Here is a 22,186-nt window from a genome sequence, read left to right on the forward strand (position 1 = left end):
ATATGAGGAACATTTGAGGACTCTGGGTCTATACTCGATGGAGTTTAGAAGGATGAGGGGGGATCTGATTGAAACTTACAGAATACTGAAAGGCCTGGATAGAGTGGACGTGGGGAAGATGTTTCCATTAGTAGGAGAGACTAGGACCCGAGGGCACAGCCTCAGAGTAAAGGGAAGACCTTTTAGAACAGAGATGAGGAGAAACTTCTTTAGCCAGAGAGTGGTGAATCTATGGAATTCATTGCCACAGAATGCTGTGGAGGCCAGGTCATTGAGTGTATTTAAGATGGAGATAGATAGGTTCTTGATTGGTAAGGGGATCAAAGGTTATGGGGAGAAGGCTGGAGAATGGGGTTGAGAAACTTATCAGCCATGGTGGAATGGCAGAGCAGACTTGATGGGCCGAATGGCCTAATTTCTGCTCCTATGTCTTATGGTCTATATATCACATCTTCTGCATTACCCGAGTCTACTCTTTCTGACACCTCTTTGAAGAATTAAGTTAGGGTTGGTCAAGTATGACCTTCACCTTTGACAAACTTATTAGAATCTTTTGAGGATGTAACTAGTAGGATAGACAAAGGGGAGCCAGCAGATGTTGTATACCTGGATTTCCAAAAGCCATTCAGTAAGGTGTCGCACAAAAGGTTAATAGGCAAGGTAAGGGCTCATGGAGTTGGGGTTAATATATTGGCATGGATAGAGGATTGATTAACAGATAGAAAACAGAGAGTGGGCATAAAGAGGGCTTTTTCAAGTTGGCAGTCACTGAATAGTGGAATGCCACAAGGATCAGTGCTGGGACCTCAGCGATTTGCAATCTATATTAATGACTTAGATGAAGAGACAAAGAGTAATATATCCAAATTTGCTGATGATACCAAGCTAGGTGGAAAGGCAAGTTGTAGGGAGGACACAGAGAAGCTGCAAAGAGATTTAGACAGGTTGGTGAGTGGGCAACAAGATGGCGGATGGAGTATAATGTAGGGAAGCATGAAGTTATTCACTTTGGTTGTAAGAATAGAAAAACAGAATATTTTTAAAAGGTGTGAAACTTGTAAGACTTGGATGCGCTTATACAAGGAATACAGAAAGTTAGCAATGCAGGTTCAGCAAGCAATTAGGAAGGCAAATGGCATGTTGGTCTTTATTGTAAGGAGATTGGAGTAAAGAATAAAGAAATCTTACTACAGATACAGGGTTTTGGTGAGACCACATCTGGAGTACTGTGTGCAGTTTTGGTCTCCATATTTCAGAAAGGATATACTTGCATTGGAGGCGGTACAGTGAAGATTCACTAAATTGGTCCCTGGGATGAGTAGGTTGTCCTATGATGAGAGGCTGAATAAATTGGGCTTATATTCTCTGGACTTTAGAAGAATGAGAGATGAGTTCTTTGAAACTCACAAAATTCTGATGGGGGCTTGATAGGGTAGACACTGAGAAATTGTCTCCACAGGCCAACTTGAAAAAGCCCTCTTTATTAAAACTTGGGGGCACAGTCTCACGATAAGGGCCCAATCATTTAGGACTGAGATGAGGAGAAATTACTTCACTCAAAGGGTTGTGAAGCTTTGGAATTCTCTACCGCACAGGGTTGTGGATGCTCCATCGTTGAATACATTTCAGGCTGGGGTAGACAGATTTTTGGTGTCTCAGGGAATTAAGGGATATGGGACCGGGAAGGAAAATAGAGTAGAAGTCCAAGATCAGCCATGATCATATTGAATGGCAGAGCAGGCTCAGTGGGGTGTCTAGTCTACTCCTGCACCTGTTTCTTGTGTTCTCGTATTCATGCTGACTAATCTTTATTATATTTTTGGTTCCTACATGTTTTTCTATTGCATCTTTGAGTAAAGATTCCAATATCTTTCCAATCAGATACATTAAGATATGCCGATGCTCTCAGATTTGTGCAAGGCCATCCGGAATTTTTGCTGCAAAGGAAATATTGAGAATGACAGTCCCGCACAGCAAACAAAACAAACATTAGGCCAAAGAAGAGCTAGACAGACGGGGAAAGGAAGAATAACCCATTTTAGAGACAGTTCAAAGGAGAGGCAGAATGCAAATTTCACCAAAGAAAGATCTAAAAATGTGCATAGAAAAAAATCAGAGGTTACGAAAGGTAAACAAAAAAAGGGTGCAAGACACAAAGGGGGGAAGCTTACTAAAGCAGAGAGAGGTAGAGCAAGCAGACAGCACAGCCAAGAGAGTGTGAATATCAGAAAAAACACTGCAACACTCAGCGGCAGAGAGCGCAGCAGAGAGAAGCTGAGTGGCCAGAAAGACATGGCAGCCAACAGAGGAAGTGTAAATAGACAGCAAAACAGAGGGAAGCTGAGCGGTAAGAAAGAGGCTGTAACACAGAGAGGGAGAGCAAACAAGCAGCACAGCAGAGAGAGGCTGAGTGGCCAGAAAGACATGGTAGCCAACAGAGGAAGTGTAATCAAACAGCAAAACAGAGGGAAGCTGAGCGGTAGGAAAGAGGCTGTAACACAGAGAGGGAGAGCAAACAAGCAGCACAGCAGAGAGAGGCTGAGTGATAGAAAAGAGACTATACAACACAAAAGGAGAACAAACAGACAGCTCGGCATTAAGTGACTGAATGAGAAGAAAAGCGTTGCAGCACAGAGAACAAACAGATGGCACAGCAAAGAAAGAGTGACTAAAGAGAGAACCACTGCAGCAGCCAAAGACTGAACCAACAGGTTGCATAGCAAACAGAAACTGAGCAAGAGGAAAGGCACAGAGAGAGAGAGAGAGAGAGGCCAACAACACAGCAAAGACATTGCAACACCCAGAAGGAGATTGGGCAGAAACCCAGTATTGAGTGACTGAGAGAAGAAAGCAGTGCATCACAGAGACAGAAACATCCATATAGCTTGGTGACTTGGGAAAAAGCACTGGAGCATAGAACCCACAAGACAGAAAGTTAAAATAAAGATGAGAAATAAATTGAGTTAAAATGAGAATGTGAATGGATATTCATGACATACTTTTTCTGTCTTGCTTTGAATTTTTTGTGCAATTTCGTGTTTTGAGTCAAGCTTGGGCTGAATTTTCCTCTTGGGAGCAGGTTTTGTGAGCCGGGCTATTTTGTGACTTGCAAACTGCACTCCCAACTGATGTGTGACTTTGCCTGGGAGTTTTTTCTTTTCCTGCAGGGTTCAAGCTTGCAATGTAGTTGCAAGCCGCGAACGAGTAGGTGGACTGGTGAGGAAACCCATCTCGGTTCTCGGAGACAGCATTCCATGCAATATCATTGATATTGCATGATATTGAAATTATTTACATTCCTTGGGAAAGAAAATAAAACACACCATCTGATAAAAGCCTTCATCAAACACGCTATCATTGATATTTAATAAAAAACACATTCTGCCATAGCACAGTGGTGATGGGCTAAAGTGATTGAAAGTGATACTTTCACCCTTCAAAGGAAAGAAGATCTGCCCTCGGGAGCTGCCGGCCAATCTGCTTGGCCGGAGGTGCAAGAGCTCAGTACTGGGCACTGCTGGGACTGGAAAAAGGACCACCAAGAAGATGGATGGCTGCCCCAGAAACCTAAGTCCCAGGGTTTTAGGGCAGGGAGGGACCTGGGAGCTCGGTGGGGCGGATGCCGGGCTTTAGTGCAGGTGGTACAGAAGGGGGGGGGGCGGGGGGGTGGTGATGACGTCTTGAGGGTGTTTCTCCTGATGCACAGAAAGCACCTCCCAAATGAGGTTCCCCCTTCCCAACTTTTTCATGTAGGCCATAAAAAAACTCCCGCCTGTCTAGCCATATTATGGCCTCGGCAGCATATTATCCAGATCAATAGGCTTGCTAACAAGCCTAATAGACTTTTATTATTTATTTACATATGGCGGGTAGGCTGACGATTTCAGCGCCCCGCCCACCTAACGTATTATGGGAGTCAGCTCGGGTGTGCAGGAAGATGGTGGGTGGCCACCCTATCTATTTGTTGAAAACGTGTCTGGTGGAGGCACATAAAATCGAATTCATTAGCACTTGAAACTCAGCCAAGCATTCATAATAGCCACATCTGTCCAAACAATAGAATGCTGACTGAGTTGGAGAGAATAGAATGTGTTCATTTCAATTTTAAAGCAGAGTGCCTGTCAATCAATGGACAGGAGAGATTTTTTCAAGTGTTAAAAGCATTTTTTTTAAATCAACTAGAGCTATTAGTTCATTTAAATTACAGTACAAAAGCTGACAGCACAGGCTAACAGAACTTTTTTTTTAAATCTCACTGCATTATGGTACGTTCACCTCTGGAAAAGTACTGAAATTAGGGTCAACTTACCTTTAAAGGATAGATCCCTATAATGAATCACTGCATTAAAAACATACCTTACAGTAGACCATCTAATTGTGATTTTGAAGATTTGAAACATTTTATGCTTACCTTTCAGAATGTTCCTGATTTCTCAGCAGGCTTTCCATTTTCTTCACAAACTCTCAAACCTGACGTGCTTTTAATGGACTTCCAGACTACCGCACCACCAGACAAAAATGATGTGCGAGAGAAAATCTGATTTTCGCCCCCCCCATCTAAAAAGGGGAACCCGACCTCATTGGAGGCAGATGAGTGTTTTGTACTTTAGGCATTCCCAACCCGCAAATAGGCCAGAAGAAAGTGGTACAGGATTAGATATATGGAGGAAAACTCGGATTTCCTCTAAAAAAAATTGATTTCCATGAGCTGCCAACTTTAAAAAGGGCTGCCCCGCAGTAATAATACACTTGGGGCAGCCTTAGCAAGATAATTGTGGGATTTCCACCCCTCAGGGAAAGGAAGTCCTGCCATCTGATTGGCCAGCAGCTGAGTAATCCCAGCAGCACCAGAACTCAATAATGTCCATTGCCAGGATTACAAGCAGTCCCAAGGAGAAGAACCATGGTGACCAGACTTAGAGGTAAATCGGGAGTGCTTGGTTGGGGAGGGATCTGAGACCCTAGGGAGAGGAGGGAGGTGTGTGGGGTTTGGTTTTTGGATGTCGGGTGAATTACAAGATCGGGGGTGGGTGGCACGCCTCAAAGTAGGTACTCTCCCTTCCTTAATAAAAGCAAAATACTGGAGTTCTGAAATAAAAAAAGAAAGTGCTGGAAAAACACAGCAGATCTCGCAGCGTCTGTGGAGAGAGAAACAAAGTTAACATTTCGACTCTCAGAACTGAAGAGACAGAAATGTGATGTGTTTTATGCTGGTGAATAAGAGGGGAGGGGCAGGTGGAGCAATAAGGAAACATCAGGGATAGGTTAGAGGATGGTGGGGGAAGATTAACTTACAAAGATGTCATGGAACCAAAGGCAAAGAGAATGAGAATGGTGTTGTAAAGCAACAAAGCATTGATCCGGAGCAGATGTTAATAGCAGAATAAAGGTCAAGCTGTCTGAAAGCAAAACATGAAAATAAGATAGACTGGCACGAGGGGGAAAAATACAAAATGGAGGATAGAGTTCATGATCTGAAGTTGTTGAACTCAATCTTGAGTCCAGAAGGTTGTAAAGTGCCTAACTGGAAGATGAGCTGTTGTTTTTCAAGCTTGCATTGGACATCACTGGAACATTGTCGCAGATCAAGGACTGAAATGTGAGCATGGGAGCAAGGTGGTGAAATGGCAAACGACAGGAAGGTCAGGGCCATGCTTGAGGACTGAACAGAGGTGTTCTGCAAAGCGGTCATCCAGTCTGCCTTTGTTCTCCCCAATGTAGAGGAGACCGCATCGTGAGCAGCAAATACAATAGACTAAGTTGAAAGAGTTACAGGTAAATCGCTGCTTCAAGTGGAAGGTGTGTATGGGGCCTTGGACAGTGAGGAGGTAAAGGGGCAGGTGTTACACCTCTTGTGGTTGCATAGGAAGGTCCCCTTCTCACCTGAGATGGTGAAGTAATGAGCTGGCCTCCTTCATTCCACCTTCCCCAGCTGCATGTGTTATCCATTAGTTGGCCAGTTAAGGGCCTCAGTAGGCCGAAGAATGGGCATGTTGGCTGATGCCTTACCTGCCCAACGTATTATGGGGGACAGATCAGATGGGCAGGAAGGTGGTACTGAAAGTCTGAAGTCTTCAAGTAAAAGAAGATATTAGAAGATACAAAATACAAGTTGAGATAAATTTAATCATGTTATTGCGAAATACATAATTTTTATTCTAGCTCATAATTTACTTGAGAAATTTCAATGATGGACCAAGACAGCACAAAGATTTTGACAAGAAATTTTAAAGAGGATTTTGAACGATATATGGAGAAGATCTAAAGACTATATCACCTGATTGTCAGATTGTAAACTATTCGTCCTCTAACTGTACAAAGGTAATTTCCATTAGAAATCTGGGCATGCACAGCAGCAGTTAAGTTTTGTATGCTGGAATTATCCATAGATATAAGGGTTTTAATAAGATACCAGTAAGTCTCTCACAGCATCGCACACAGGGAAAGAAGAGCAAGTATCATCTTTAGGGTAAGCACGAGGGCGCACAGTAATTCAGTCCCCATTTCAAAATCATAACATGTGCATGTGTGTGTGTTTTTATATTATTGTTCAGCTGAATAGTAAAACTTATGACAATTAGGGGTGCAGAGAAGTAGAGCTGGTTGGAGCCTGGAGTCCTGCATTACAGCCTTAGGGAGATGCAAAACAGATGTCACAGCCCTGCAAGAGTGCAGCGGTATAAGTGACAGTCTGACAAGTTTATGGCGGCAGCTTCCAATATGAATATAATCATAGAAATTTAAAACAAGTGTATGCCGATGTAATATTTTAATATATTACAGATATATTATGTTTCTTATGATGAGTCCTCTACCTGAATTTTGACTTCATTATTCTGTCACCGTTACATTCTGTATTCAGTAGACTTTGCCCCAGTCTCTACTCTTTCACCAATGTCTTTCTCCTCCAATTCTTCATTCTCCAAATGTCTGACCACCCTCGCCCTCCCCCTTCCCCTCCCCTCCCCCTCCCCCCCAAATGATCTCTTGCTACGTCCTCAAACTCTCACTATGTATCTCAATCCTTTATCGTCTGTCTCATTTTCTCTGTCTCTCTCTCTCTACCTCCCTCTGCCTTTCATAGGTATGTAGGACATAGGAACAGTAGGCCATTCGGCCCTTCAAGCCTGCTGCACCATTTGCTAAGATCATGGCTGATCTGGTTGTGGCCTCAACTCCACTTTCCTGCCTGTTCCCCATAACCCTTGACTCCCTTATCTGTCAAAAATCTGTCTAACCTCAGCCTTGAATAAATTCAATAACTCAGCCTTCATTGCTTTTTGGGGATGCGAATGCCACAGACTAATGACCCTCTGAGAGAAAAAAATTCTCCTCATCTCCATCTTAAAAGGGAGACCTCAAACTGTGTCCCCCCTAGTTCTAGTCTCCCCCACAAGAGGAAACATCATCCCAGTACCACTCTATCAAGTCCTCTCAAGACCTTATATGTTTCAATAAATCACTTCTCATTCTTCTAAACTCTAATGGGTATGGGCCCAATCTGTTCAATCTTTCTTTATAAGATAAGCCCTTCATCCCATGAATGAGTCAAGTGAACCTTCTCTGAACTGCTTCTAATGCAATTATACCCTTTTTCAAATAAGGAGACCAAAACTGTACACAGTACTCCAAATATAGTCTCACCAAGGCCCTATACACCTGCAGTAAAACTTTTTACTTTTATATTCCATTCCCCTTGCAATAAACATCAACATTCTATTTGCCTTCTTAATCACTTATTGTACCTACATTCTTTTTGTGATTCATGTGCCAGGATACCCAGATCCCTCTGTACCACAGATGGAAGAGGTAGATGCAGGACTGCAGTCTTTGAAAATAATTAATATCATGGTGTCAGCCAGTGATCAGAGGTACTTGGTATAACATTCTTGGTCTCATTGTGCTAATACAATATTTACAGTGCTGAGGTAAGGAAAATTAACATTATTGGAACATTTCTTACTGTGTCTACATCTTACCACAAGGTTCTACAAGAGAGAAAGGTCAAGTGATGCTACATCACTTCCTGTGATGATGTACATTGTCTCAATAGCAAATCACCAAGTTAGAATTAACCCCTTATACTAAAGGTGAGTGTACAGTAGGTTTTTTTTTACGGCAAACAAACCATTTAAACAGTCTCCACGTGTTACAGCAAACAGAACTCACAAAATTTTCCCAAGAGTTGCTCAATTAAGCAGATTTATTTCTCCAGCAAAATACAGTAAGTGGAGGATAGTTACATAATGCACGTGTAAAATCAATCCAACCATTGAAAGCAGTGCAGACTCTCGGTGCAATTGGTGGGGAAATTACCCCAGTCCTCTCAGTTCTGGTTGGGAATGATGGCATCACCATATTAGGGTTACCAACTGTGATTAAATATATTCCTGGAGGTTTCATCACATGACTTGCCCCCACGCTCTTGCCATTAGTCAGCTGACAATCCATCCTTCCTATGCCAATGGGAAAGCAAAAAGACTCATTACCCAATTGCATGGTGCTTGACCCTGAGCCAAATGCCTTTTTTTTGCCCATTTTCAATATTTTTCTATTTGGTAAAGAGAAATTTTCAAAGAAAATGACAAAAAAAAGAAATCTTTTTTCAATATCCTGATGATTTTTCAGCAGTGTCCTGAAGATTGATCTTCAATTCCTGAAGATTCCTGGGGAGCGTTGGCAACCCTACACCGTATGCGGTCCTTATTTAATCATTGCGGTAGAAAGGAGAGAGGGACTTCAGGAAAATGGGAGGAAGTTCTGAAGTGGACCGGAGCGGGGCAAGCTTGCAGGCAGGAGCTTGGGCAGGCCGGGAACAAGAGCCATCAGTAGCAGAACAAGACCAGTTGGTATTCGGCACTCAAGAGAAAAAGATTATGGGCTGGGGCAAACAGGAGTCAGTCACAACCCAAACCCTGGGCAAGAGAGGCGGGGAAGGCTTACGATCAACCAGGCAGAGCTAGCACGATTAGAGCCAGAGCTTACAGAGGCAGCAGAGCATCGATAACATCAAATTTTAAAGTAAATTAATTAGCAAGGAAACATGCATTCTAAAATTTCAAACTGTAAAACTATTGACCCAAACCAGCAGATGGAGCTCCACTCAAGAAGCCTCAATGGATCAGACATTTTCTGGTGGCAGTTTTTTTCTATCATAACACAATAACACCGGGAATTCGTTTTAGAATACCACTTACTCAGATCACAGGGAAATGTAACTAGTAAGTGGGGACATCTTAACCTTGGAATTCACCGGAGGCAATCTTTCTAAAAAAAAAAGTGATTTACAATGAAGCATGCAACCCACTTACTAATTTTAGAAGAGAGAAACTGAACATTACATCAAATGTGTCTCCCTATCTACAACAATATATAGGATTTCCTAAGCAGTGCTCCCGAACCTTGTGATCCGCTCAAAGAAACAGGAGGCCATTCATCTCCTTAAGCCTGTTCCGTCATTCAATTAGATCATGGTTCATCTGTACCTCAATTCAATTTACCTGCCTTTGAACCATATCCCTTAATACCCTTACGTAATAAAAATGTCTTAAATCTCATTTGGCACCTGGCATCCACAGCCTTCTGGGGGGAGAATTTCTCTCCTCTCCCTCTGTGCAAAGAATTACATCCTGTTTTCACTTCTGAATGGCCTAGCTCCGATTTTAAGATTGTTCCCCCTTGCCCTGCAGTCCTCCTTCAAATTCCTATAATATTTTAAACACTTCAATTACTTCGCTCCTCAATCTTCTACACTCAAGGGAATATAAACAACCTGTGCTCTCAATTTAATCTTTAAGCCCTGGGCCAGGATTTTCCGGTCGGGGAGCGGGGCCCGCTCGCCGACGTGTAAAATGACGCGGGATGACGTTGGGCGAAATTTTCAGGTAGGCGGGGGCTCAGCAGAATCAGCTGTGCGCCCGCCGACCTGTCAATGGGCAATTGAGGCCATTGACAGAGTCATTAAACTAATTAATGGACCTGCCCGTCCAACCTTAAGGTTGGCGGGCAGGCCAGGAGCCCTGGCGGGAATTAGAAAAAGCATGAAACCTCATCCACGGGCGGGATGAGGTTTCATATAAGTTTTTAAAAATGTAATTAAACTGTATTTAAAAATTATGGACATGTCCCAACTCATGTGACAGTGACAGCCAATCTCCCTGAGGCAGCACTTAGCCTCAGGAATGAGTGCGCTCATTTGTGCGCATGCGTGAAAGAGCACACTCTCGGCTCAGAGAACCTCTCTTCCCCCCCCCCCCCCCCCCCCCCCCTGCCCGCACAGGGAGCACATAGTGCTTCCATGCAGACGTCATGCTGGGCGGGCCTTAATTAGCCCGCCCACATAAAATGTCGGTGTGCCCCCAATCAGGGGTGCCGATCAGAGGTGCGCCTCTGCGCGCCCACTCTTAAACTTCCCCCCCGACTATGGGAAAATTCTGCCCCTGATATCATTCCAGAGAATGTGTGCTGTCCCACATCAAATACTACTAGACCTTAATACGCCATCCTGGTATGACAAAAATCTGCCATTGGAAATTATGATGTCAATATTTATAATGCAAGTTATCTCTGTAAAGTTGTCATCATAGTGGCACTCTCCTGCCAGTGGCACAAGAGCAGACTTTATAATGGTATGAGGGAACTTACCTTTTTAAATTTGCTTTGTATGTTTTCAGGGCCAGAGGCCGAGGACTAGAACTCCCGGCATTCCCGCAGCTCTGGTGCAAACTCAGAGAGTGGCAGGAGAACAGGCCATGCATGCTGAGTTCAGGGTTTCCCTTAATGGCTGCTTGGTGATGGTGCAAAAAGAGTGACCTCAGGTCCAGGGTTTTGGGTGCAAAAATAAAAGCACCCATGTGACAAGGTTAGTCAGGAGCAGCAGAAGAAGAAAAGGGTTGACTCCACGCACCTGAAATGCTGTTAACTCCATCCAGTTGGGGAACAGGAAAAACCTGGGGGTAGTTGATAGCTCCATGCTGCTGTCAACTCTGAAGCTGAAGAGTTTGCCTGCTGAATGAAGATGGGAGCTGGGGTATGGCAGAAAGCCAATGGGGAGCAGTTGTCATCTTAGTGAAGCTGAAGTGGCTGTCTGCCTCATGAAGCAGGCAGTTGGGGCAAAGAAAAGCCGGTAAGCAGTAGTTGCTCAATGCAGCTAGAGAGCTGGGATCATGCTGATGATTAGATTCTGAAGTGCAGGCTTGTGAATCCAGTGGAACACAATCTTGGGAAAAGAGATTGAACAACTGGGAGCTGAACAGTTGTTGGGGCAGTCTGAATTCGAGCAACTGTTGAAGGGAAATCAGAGACTAAATCCTGGAAGGAGAGGAGCTGAAATCACTCATGAAGAAGACAGAGGTTGAAGGATTGTTGTGACTCACAGCGATCACTGACATCTGGAATTTCAAATTTCATCTAGTTAACAACAAAAGTTACTGGTTCCGAACTGGATTGTAATAATGGGAATTGAATTATATTTGTATGCCCTGATTAAATTACAATCTGCTGTTTAACCCTGCTTCAGCTAAAGACGACACTTGGACTTAATTTCACATGTGCAATGCCATAGGAAATGGATTAGTAATATATCAATATTATTGCATCTATGTGCACTTTGTCACACCTGTGTCATAAATTACACTCTGTGATTATTTTAATTATGAAAGTATCTACTGTACACTTAATGTTATATTTCTCAGCTGTGGCTCACTGGGTAGCACTCAGACCTTGGAGTCAGAAGATTATGTGTTCAAACCTCACTTCAGAAACCTGAGCACAAGGTCTAGGCTGACAGGCCCAGGGCGGTACTGATAAGAACTTAAAGCGAGGCCCCATCTGTCCTCTTGGGTGAATGTAAAAGATCCAATGGAACTACTCAAAGAAGATCATGGGCGTTCTCCCAATATCAATATTTAACCTCAGCCAACAAATTATCTAGTCCTTATCACATTGCTGTTTCTGGGACCTTGCTGTGTATAAATTGACTGCCCCATTACCCACATTACAAGAGTGACTATATAGCAAAAGTATTTCCATAGTTCTGAAAGGTGCAAATTCTTTTCTATCTTTCAGTGTTGTCAATACAGGTGACACGATTTTTCAAATTTAAATCTCCCGGTATCTATTCAAGGTGGTGCTGTCACCTCTAAAATGCTCAAATTTTCAGAGTTTTTCAGTTTCTAAGTATTTCACAGGCTCTCTTCCTGTCTCACTATCTGCCTGCCAAGTCTTATTTGCATAGCCACTTCCTGAGCTGCTGTCACTGAACCAGGCCACATTGCTTTTCTCCTCTCCCCTGGCTCTCCTTCCCCATGCCTGCTTCCGGGCATGGCGAGCCACTCCATTCCCCCGGTCCCCTGCTTCCTGTATTTGCCTCCCTCCTCCATGGTTACTAACTTATACTACCTGATTCACCTGCTGTTTAGCTTTCAAAGTGCTTCCACTGTAACTGCCAATTTTGCTAGTCAACAATTATATTGTAAACACTCAGAACACCTCAAATTAAACATCTAGTGAAGATTAGGCAGCTTCTCTTGCTGAGATATCTTCAGGGAACAACTTTATTGTTAAACATTTTCAGCCTTCAGGTGGCAGGGCAAGTTCAGAAGGCTGTTTTAAAAAAACGTACAGGATTCTGGCTTTAAGGCAGGGAGTACAAAAGCAAATATGTTAAACCTTAAGTTGGAGGCCTAACCCATGATTAATAGGATATTATGTCTAATACAATACAATTCCAGTACAGTTACAACAGTAGCAAGAGGTGTCAGCTGTGGCTCAGTTCATAGCACCCTCGCCTTTGAATCAGAGGGTTGTGGGTTCAAGTCCCACTCCCGGAAACCAAGAACTGTGATTGTACTCGAAAGAGTTGCAATCTGTGACTGTTGATAACTCGAAAGAGTTTGATACATTTAACGAGGTGTCAGCTGTGGCTCAGTTCATAGCACCCTCGCCTTTGAATCAGAAGGTTGTGGGTTCATGTCCCACTCCCGGAAACCAAGAACTGTGAATGTACTCGAAAGAGTTACAATCTGTGACTGTTGATAACTCGAAAGAGTTACAACAGTAGCATCTAGCTGACAATGTAGAACATTGCCCAGCTATGTCCTGTCCGCCGAAAGCAGGATAAATCCAATCCGGCCCCAGTCTACTCACAATCATCAGCAAAATGATAGAAGGCGGAATCCACAGGTGCTATTAAGCAGCACTTACTCAACAATTATCTGCTCACCAATAGGATAACTAGGCTCCAGATCTCACTACATGCTTTAGACAATGTAGGAAGGAGGGGGGGGATTCAATCTAAGGGGGGGCTGCCCATGATCGGCAAAGAGCAGCCCCTGAAGAGTGAGCCCCCCCCCTCCCCCTTCCTTCCTGCCTGCCCTTCAAATATCTCAGTTTAAAATTCGGACTCCCTGCTTGCACCCGGTTGCACATGCAAAAGTTTTAAGGTGTGAGCAGCGTATTTTCAGGGTCAATAGGCTTCATAACAAGCCTAATGGACTCTGAATTGTTCATTTAAATAGACAGGCTGCCAATTTTGGCGCCTGGTTGGCCCCTGTATTATGGGGGTGAACTCGGGAATGGTCACCCAACCCATTTTATGTGCACCCCCAATGGGAAACATTCCCGCTGGGGGCACGTAAAATTCAGCCCAGTGTTTCTGTTTCCTATTTCCAGTGTTTTTTCAGTTCCCTTCTGTTGTTTATGGGGTTTTAAGTCCAGTTAAGTTGATCAGGGGAATTGTACAGAAAGTCACTGCCATTATTTTTAACTTTCCTCCATATCTTCTAACTTAATTTTTTTTCATAATTTTTTTTTATCTTAACTGCTTTAAATCTTCCTCCCACTCAAGCCTCATCACCACAGCCTTTTCTGAACTCAATTCTCACCACTGCTAAATTCTCTGAAATCCCTCACTTTCCTCCTCTTCCTTTCCTTCTCACACCTTTTACCTTTAAAGTCACTCAACTTTTATTTCCCACTCCCCACCATCACTTCTTTCTCGGTCAGAAAAGGAGAAGATATGAAGAAACATTGAAAACTCAGGAAGTTTCAGAAAGATCAGGGGTGTGACTTAAAAACAATAAGTCAGAATGAAAATAGGACTAAAGACAAGGGCATGGGGTTTGAAACAGAATATGAGGAGCAAGAAGATCTCAAGGGGAATTGCTGGAAGAGCTTGTCAACAGCCTGAGGAGACATCATCTTCCCTCCCCGAATATCTTCCCACTGATCATCCCATGACCACCCCTCTATATTCCCCCAACCACCTTTTCTTCCCCCTTCTGGGTTCTGAAATCGTAAGCCTGTTTCACAACACTGTGTTGAGTAACAGGCATTACATTTTTACTTGTACTGCACTTGCAATCACCTCTTCCTCTTTCACCCTCCAGGTTCCCAAATTTCTAACCTGTTTCCTAACACTGAGATGCAAAATAAAATTTTAGTTCTATTAGTGGTCAACAACATCGAGGAGGACTGCATTGGACTTCCAGCAGATATAGGTAGCTGAGCAGCAAGGACAGATTGGTGGCAGATATGATCTGATATGGATAACTATGATGAAATAAATTTTGGGAGAAGAAAGCAGGAATGAGAGTGCACACTCAATGTAAATATGATAAGCACAATGGATGAACAGAGAGACCTAGGGTTTCAAATACATAATTTTGAATGTTTTGAGTGTAAATAGATAAAGCCATAAAAATGACCCAACAGCATTTTGGGTTTTAGATAGGTATGTAGAGTATAAGATTAAAAAATTAATGTCAAATTTGCACAAAGCATTAGTTAAGTCACAGTAAAAATATTATGGGCAGTTTTGGGTGCCCCATAATAGAAATTTAATCCATGACAGATATAGCATGAGTTCGCCAGGATGATGTCAGTGGCAGTAAACTATAGTTAGGGGGAGAGATTTGAGATATTGGCATTAGTTCCATCGAAGCTGGAGTAGATGCAAGATCTTATGGCTTTCTGATTTAAGCAGCTGTTTAGCAACCATAGGTTCAGGGAGGATTAAGTGAGCTGGAGAAGAATTATAGTAAATACTAGTACATGAACATATGAGGAACTGGAACAAGAAATGATGAGATGAGTCACTGAGGCTGTCTATCGTGGGGTTTTAAAAAAAATATACTTTATTCATAAAATATCTGAAAGAACATTTCAAAACATTTCTAAATGGCCATCACAAAAAGTGCAATCAGATGCAACTTTTACACATGGATCACGAGGTGCTTCAATACAATCAATGAAAATTACAATAATTTCAATATGGTCATTACAGACAGTCAGACAGTGCAATGGTATTGGAATTTTGAACATACATCATGTTGCACTCTGAGGTGCTTCAATACAATTATAATACAATTAGTATTTAATGCATTCATTTATTGTGAGCCATACAGCCCGAGGGGTCTATACCTTTCCCAGCCCCTCGGTGCACTATGGCAGAAAGGTCTTAGACAGCGACCTTTCCCCATTGGGCCTTTGCGGCGGCTGCCCCAAACTTTAGTGCGTTGCTCAGCACGTAGTCCTGGACCTTGGAATGTGCCAGTCTGCATTACTCAGTCGGGGACAACCCTTTGCACTGGAAGACCAACAAGTTTCAGGCAGACCAAAGACCACCGAGTTGATGATCCTCCAGCTGCAGTTGATGTTTGTCTCGGTGTGTGTCCCTGGGAACAGCCCGTAGAGCACAGAGTCCTGTGCCACAGCACTGCTCGACAAAAACCACTGCATCTCTCTCCAGACCTTCTTTGCAAAGGCACATTCCACAAGGAGGTGAACAACGGTCTCTTCCCCGCCACAGCCACCTCAAGGGCAAAGTGCAGAGGGGATGAAACTCCTGACATGTAGGAAGGATCTGACAGGAAGGGCCTTTCTCACCTCCAGCCAAGCTATATTTTGGTGCTTGTTGGAAAGTTCTGGCGATGAGGCATTCTGCCAAATGACTCTGACAGTTTGCTCGGGGAACCAGCCAACAGGATCCACCATCTCCTTTTCCCGCAGGGCCTCTAGGACATTACGTGCTGACCACTGCCTGATGGACCTGTGGTCAAAGGTGTTTCTCTGCAGAAATTTTTCCACGAGGGACAGGTGGTCCAACTACTTGGAGTGTTCCACTGCAGCGTGGCCAGACCCATTCTTCACAACCGGGGACAGGTAGAACCTCAGCACATAGTGACACTTGGTGTTTGCATATCAAGGGTCTACGCACAGCTTGATGCAGCCGCATACAAAGGTGGCCATCAGGATGAGGGCGATGTTGGGCACGTTTTTTTCCCCCTTTATCTAGAGGCTTGTACATTACTTCCCTGCAAACACAATCTTTGGCGATGACCTTGGACAGAATCTTATAGTCCACATTCAACAGTGAAATGGGTCGCCAATTTCTAATTTCCTCCCGTCCCCCCTTGTGCTTGTCTATCCTGGAGCAGATGGACCCGTCTGGTCACGACGAGGTGTATCTACGCTGCGCTCCATCTGCAGGGTTGCTGAAGACGTCGTGCAGCTTGGCATCCTTAACTGTTTCCATCAGGGATCTGGACGTAGCGTCCAATCTGCTGTCGGCCCTGCTGGATCGTCCAGCCGCATCGATGATGCAGTTGAAGTCACCGCCGAGAATGACCGGCCTGGAGGTCGCCAGCAGCAGTGGGAGCTGCTGAAAAACCTCCAGCCGCTCGGTCCCTTGTGACGGGCCATACACGTTAATTAACCAGAGTGGAGCGTTCTTGTACATTACGTCTGCTACAAGGAGGCGCCCGCCCACCACCTCCTTAACCTTGGAGACGGTGAAGTTGCCTCCCCGCAGCAGAATACCCAGGCCGGAGGAACGAGAGTCGTTTCCGCCCGACCAGATCGATGGCCCATGGGACCACCATCGTGACCATTGCCTGTAGGAGCTGAGGTGCGGTATCGCACACTCCTGCAGAAACAACAGGTCAGCTTTGACCTTGGCAAGGTAGTCCAAGGTCGCAACACATCGCGTAGTAGATTTAATGCTACGCACATTTATGGATACAATCTTTAAACCCATTTTAAAGCATTTATTCTCCTATCAAACCTGTTGTCTCTGAGAGTCCCAGACCTTTAGTCTGCTCCTTCATACCCGTAATGAGCTCAAATTCCTTCACTTTGGATGGGCTGAGGAAGTTCTCATTGGCAGTGTTCTGCTCGGGTGGCATCTGGGGGTTCGCGTAGAGAGCGGGGTTTGAGATGACCTTTGCTGGAGAAGCTTCTCCAAAACTCACCCCCTCTGGGGCGTTGCTGTTCCCGGCTTCCCGGAGCTGGGGTGCGATGATTGCCTCACTGCTCCCAGATTCCTGGGGCTGTGGTGCACTGGCCTCCTCGGGTTGCAGGCAAAGTTGGGGTGCGTTGGTCTCCTTGTTGTCTCCAATGTTCTGGAGCTCGGGTGTCTCGTCCTCCAACGCCCTAGAGCTTTGCCGCTTCTTCTGTCGGTGCCGCCCTGGCACTTCTTCGTCCGAAGAGCTGCTGCCTTTGTCATCCATGTCGGATGGGAGACGCCTCTTGCCACTTGTCTGGGAAATGGCTTTGCTTCTTCTTCGCTCCTTCTTCCTTTTGGCTCTCTTCACCGTCTGCCACTCCCCCTGCTGCTTTTCCACTGCTGCCTCCTCCTCCATTGATTCGCTGTCCTGAGGACTGGGAGGTTCACGGGGTAGTGCTGTTGCCTCAATCTCTTCCTCCACCTTGTCTCTCTCTGTGTCCTCCTTTGTCCCGTTGAGCTCCCTGGGGGCCTTGGTGGTTGGAGTGACACGAAGCATTTCTTCTGCTTCCCCCTCGTTGGCTTTGGCTGCCTGTGCGTAAGTACGGCAGCGTTTGGGGCAGGTCCTGTAGAGGTGACCTGCCTCGCCACACAGGTTGCAGCACTTAGCCTGTTTGCAGTCTTTTGTCTGGTGCCCTTCCTGTTTGCAGATCTTGCAGAGGGAGGCGCTGCAGTTGGCCGCCACATGACCAGCCTTGCCGCATGAGCGACAATGCTTGGGTTGCCCAGGGTAGACCAGGTAGCCACGGCTTCCCCCGATAGCGAATCTGGAAGGAGGGTGGAAAGTGGCTCCCTTACCGTCGGTCTTTAGCGTGACCTTAAACTGGCGTTTGCCTGTCCAGATCCCCAAATCGTCTCGAACCTCGGTGCAGCTCCCCACCTTATCGAAGTACCTGGTGAGGAAGGTGAGCACGTCGGCGACAGGGACGAATGGGTTGTACAGATGCACCGTCACCACCCGGTCCCGTTGCAACGGCAGAGCAAAGAGCGGCTCCGCCGTCAGGATCTTCATCTCCGGCAGGTCTCTCTTCTTCTCGAACACCCTCAGGAGCTGGACGCAGTCTGCCACTCGCTTGAACGAAAAATCCAGCGCTGGGGAAGTCCTGCAGGGTGTAGATCTCCGCAGCTTCAAAACCACACGCCTTCAACAGGATCCTCCTGGCGAAGAAGGCCCGATCCATAGGTGATCCTCCTTCGCTGTCCTTCACCGTGACTCAGACGGTGTTAGATACCCCATGGTAGGGGTTTCGATTGGTTATAGCCTTTGCTTCCCGACCTTGCCTTGGCAGAACCATGCTCATGGTCTCTCCCCTGCCAGGTAAGTATCCTGGTTTTTTTTTTTTTGCAAAAATATACTTTATTCATAAAATATCTTCAATCACATTCCAAACCATTCCAAAAACACCATTACAAGGGTGCAATCCGGTTCAACTTTTACAAAATGTATCACCAGGTGCATCAGTAAAAACAATATTACAATCATTTACAGCCTTTCATTTTGAGCTGTACAGCCCGAGGGGATTTAAACAGTTCCCAGTCCCTCGGTGCCCTGTGGCAGAAAGGTCTTAGACAGCGACCCTTCCCCATTGTGCCTTTGCGGCAGCTGCCCCAAGCTTTAGTGCATCCCTCAGCATGTAGTCCTGGACTTTGGATTGTGCCAGTCCGCAACACTCGGTCGGGGACAACTCTTTGTGCTGGAAGACCAACAAGTTTCGGGCAGACCAAAGCGCGTCTTTCACCGAGTTGATGATCCTCCAGCTGCAGTTGATTTTTGTCTCGGTGTGTGTCCCTGGGAACAGCCCGTAGAGCACGGAGTCCTGTGTCACAGAACTGCTCGGGATGAACCTCGACAGCAACCACTGCATCTCTCTCCAGACCTTCTTTGCAAAGGTACAATCCACCAGGAGGTGAACAACGGTCTCTTCCCCACCACAGCCACCTTGAGGGCAACGTGCAGAGGGGGTGAGACTCCTGGCATGTAGGAAGGATCTGACGGGGAGGGCCTTTCTCACCACCAGCCAAGCCACGTCTTGGTGCTTGTTGGAAAGTTCTGGCGATGAGGCATTCTGCCAAATGACTTTGACAGTCTGCTCGGGGAACCATCCCACAGGATCCACCCTCTCCTTTTCCCTCAGGGCCTCTAAGACGTTACGTGCTGACCACTGCCTGATGGACTTGTGGTCAAAGGTGTTTTTCTGCATAAATTTTTCAACGAGGGACAGGTGGTACGGCACGGTCCAACTACTTGGAGCGTTCCGCGGCAGCATGGCCAGACCCATCCTTCGCAACACCGGGGACAGGTAGAACCTCAGCATGTAGTGACACTTGGTGTTTGCATACTGAGGGTCTACGCACCGCTTGATGCAGCCACACACAAAGGTGGCCATCAGTATGAGGGCGATGTTGGGCACGTTTTTTCCCCTTTTATCTAGAGGCTTGTACATCGCGTCCCTGCGGACACGATCCATTTTTGACCTCCAGATAAAGCGGAAGATGGCTCGAGTGATTGCCACCACGCAGGAGTGTGGAATGGGCCAGACCTGCGCCACGTACAGCAACAGCGAGAGTGCCTCACACCTGATGACCAGGTTCTTACCCGCAATGGAGAGGGAGCGTTGCTCCCACATGCCCAGTTTCCTTTTCACCATAGACACTTGCTCCTTCCAGTTTCTAACGCATGCCCTGGTCCCTCCGAACCATATCCCCAGCACCTTCAGGCCGTCAGCCCTGACAGTGAAGGGGACAAAGGATCGGTCAGCCCAGTTCCCAAAGAACATGGCCTCGCTCTTCCCACGATTTACCTTGGCTCCCGAGGCCATTTTGAACTGGTCGCAGATGTGGATCAGTCTGCGCACCGACAGCGGATCCGAGCAGAAGACGGCGACATCGTCCATGTACAGGGAGGCTTTTACCTGAGTGCCTCCACTGCCTGGGATCGTCACTCCTCTTATGCCCGGATCCTTCCTGATGGGTTCTATGCAACACACGAAGAGAACAGGCGAGAGAGGACAACCCTGCCTGACTCCAGATTTAATCGGAAAGCTATCTGTTTCCCACCCATTGATTGAGACTGCGCTACTGATGTTAGTGTAGAGCAGTTGGATCCAATTTCGAATTCCCTCCCCAAACCCCATTTTGGAGAGCACATCCACCATGTAGGTGTGCGATATTCTGTCAAAGGCCTTCTCCTGATCCAAGCTGATGAGGCAGGTATCCACACCCCTGTCCTGTACATAGGCAATCGTATCCCTGAGCAGCGCGAGGCTGTCAGAGATCTTCCTGCCTGGCACAGTGCAGGTCTGGTCAGGGTGGATCACCAATTCCAGAGCGGATTTGACCCGATTGGTGATGACCTGGGACAGAATCTTATAGTCCACATTCAACAGTGAAATGGGTCACCAATTTCTAATTTCCTCCCTTCCCCCCTTGTGCTTGTAGATGAGGGTGATGATGCCTTTCCTCATGGATTCTGACATACTACCAGCCAGGAGCTGGTTTGAGACCCAAGTTGCTTGCCCTCAAACTGAATTTGAAATTCTACCATGTTGTGATTGCTACCCCCAGGAGGATCCTTAACTACGTTATCTCCTATTAATCCCACCTTATTACACATTACTAGATCTAAAATAGCCTATTCCCGGATAGGTTCTGCAATGTAGTGCTCTAAGAAACAACCCCTGATGCATTTTACAAATTCGTCTTCCATGTTACCCCTGCCAATCTGATTTGTCCTGAGTAAAATCACCCATGACAATTGTAGTGGCCTTCTTACATGCCTCCATTATTTCCAAAACATCCAAAACTAATCCTTTTCTCTCTTAAACAGTGATGCCTGTGTTGCCCTTAACCCTCTTAAAACGGCAGAAGACGTCGAGACAGCCTCTGTTGTCAACTACACGGGGCTGCAAGTTCCCGAGAGGCCCACCAGTCAAGAGACTCTCGACTGGGGCATCAGCTCTGAATTGTCCTATTTCTTTGCAGGCAGCAGAAGCTCCTCTTTGGACAGACCAGCCAAACCTTCAGATAATCAACACTATCTTGAGTGGAAGACACACAGGAAAATGACCAGCGACAGAAGATTGAGCCCCAACCCCAGGCTCCAACAGTTGCTGTTGCACTACCTGTAAGTACCATGATACAGACACTGCAGCCTCAGGACAACGTGCAAAGCTGCAAGATGATGCTGGAGCTAGGACCTCGCAACATCAACTCAGAGACACATGGAAGAACACAGTGTCACAATAAGTGCCAAACTGCAAGGTGAGCCCACTGATGGGGAATGTCCAAATGACAGGGAGAGACATCTTCAACTCCCACAAAGATCACGGTGGACCACACGGAAAACGAGAAACCAGGTTCGGTAGTGATGGACATAACACTGGAGAATGAAATGTATTTTCAGGCATACAGTGTCAAGCACTCTCAGGGTGAATAAAAGCCCTTATTTTGCAAGTACAACACTTGCAAGTACGACACTGGGACAACAAAGCCAACACTGGAAAGCTGAAACAAAAACAGAATTACCTGGAAAAACTCAGCAGGTCTGGCAGTATCCTGGTTTTTTTTTGTAAAAATATACTTTATTCATAAAATATCTTCAATCACATTCCAAACCATTTCAAAAACAACATTACAAGGTCTGGCAGTATCCTGGTGGACATATGCTCCCTATCAATCCCTTCACAGTTTAAGGACTGAAAAATGGGAATGTTATCTCCTCAATCTATGTGAACCACATTAGAATTACAATATCTGTCACAAATCCTCTCTCCGTAGTTGTGTGCAGCTTTTGCCTTTAAGCAAAACGCACACAGAAATATGTTTGAAACTAGCTGTGTGTGCCAAACAACATCTGTGTCCACACCATCTCTTCCCAGGGCAAGGAACATACAAATTAGCTGGCAA

General features: G+C 45.6%; 1 long non-coding RNA gene across 1 annotated transcript; it reads left to right on the forward strand.

Annotated features, from left to right (window-relative positions):
- Window positions 1-7,774: 7,774 nt before the first annotated feature.
- LOC144668081 (uncharacterized) lies at window positions 7,775-11,649 on the forward strand. The gene is made up of 3 exons (XR_013573419.1): window positions 7,775-7,871; window positions 7,986-8,090; window positions 10,674-11,649. It is a non-coding gene; the product is annotated as an uncharacterized LOC144668081 (long non-coding RNA).
- The last annotated feature ends 10,537 nt before the right edge of the window (window positions 11,650-22,186 follow it).

Source organism: Cetorhinus maximus, chromosome 25 (genome assembly GCF_964194155.1).
Source record: "Cetorhinus maximus chromosome 25, sCetMax3.hap1.1, whole genome shotgun sequence".
Lineage (NCBI taxonomy): Eukaryota > Metazoa > Chordata > Chondrichthyes > Lamniformes > Cetorhinidae > Cetorhinus > Cetorhinus maximus.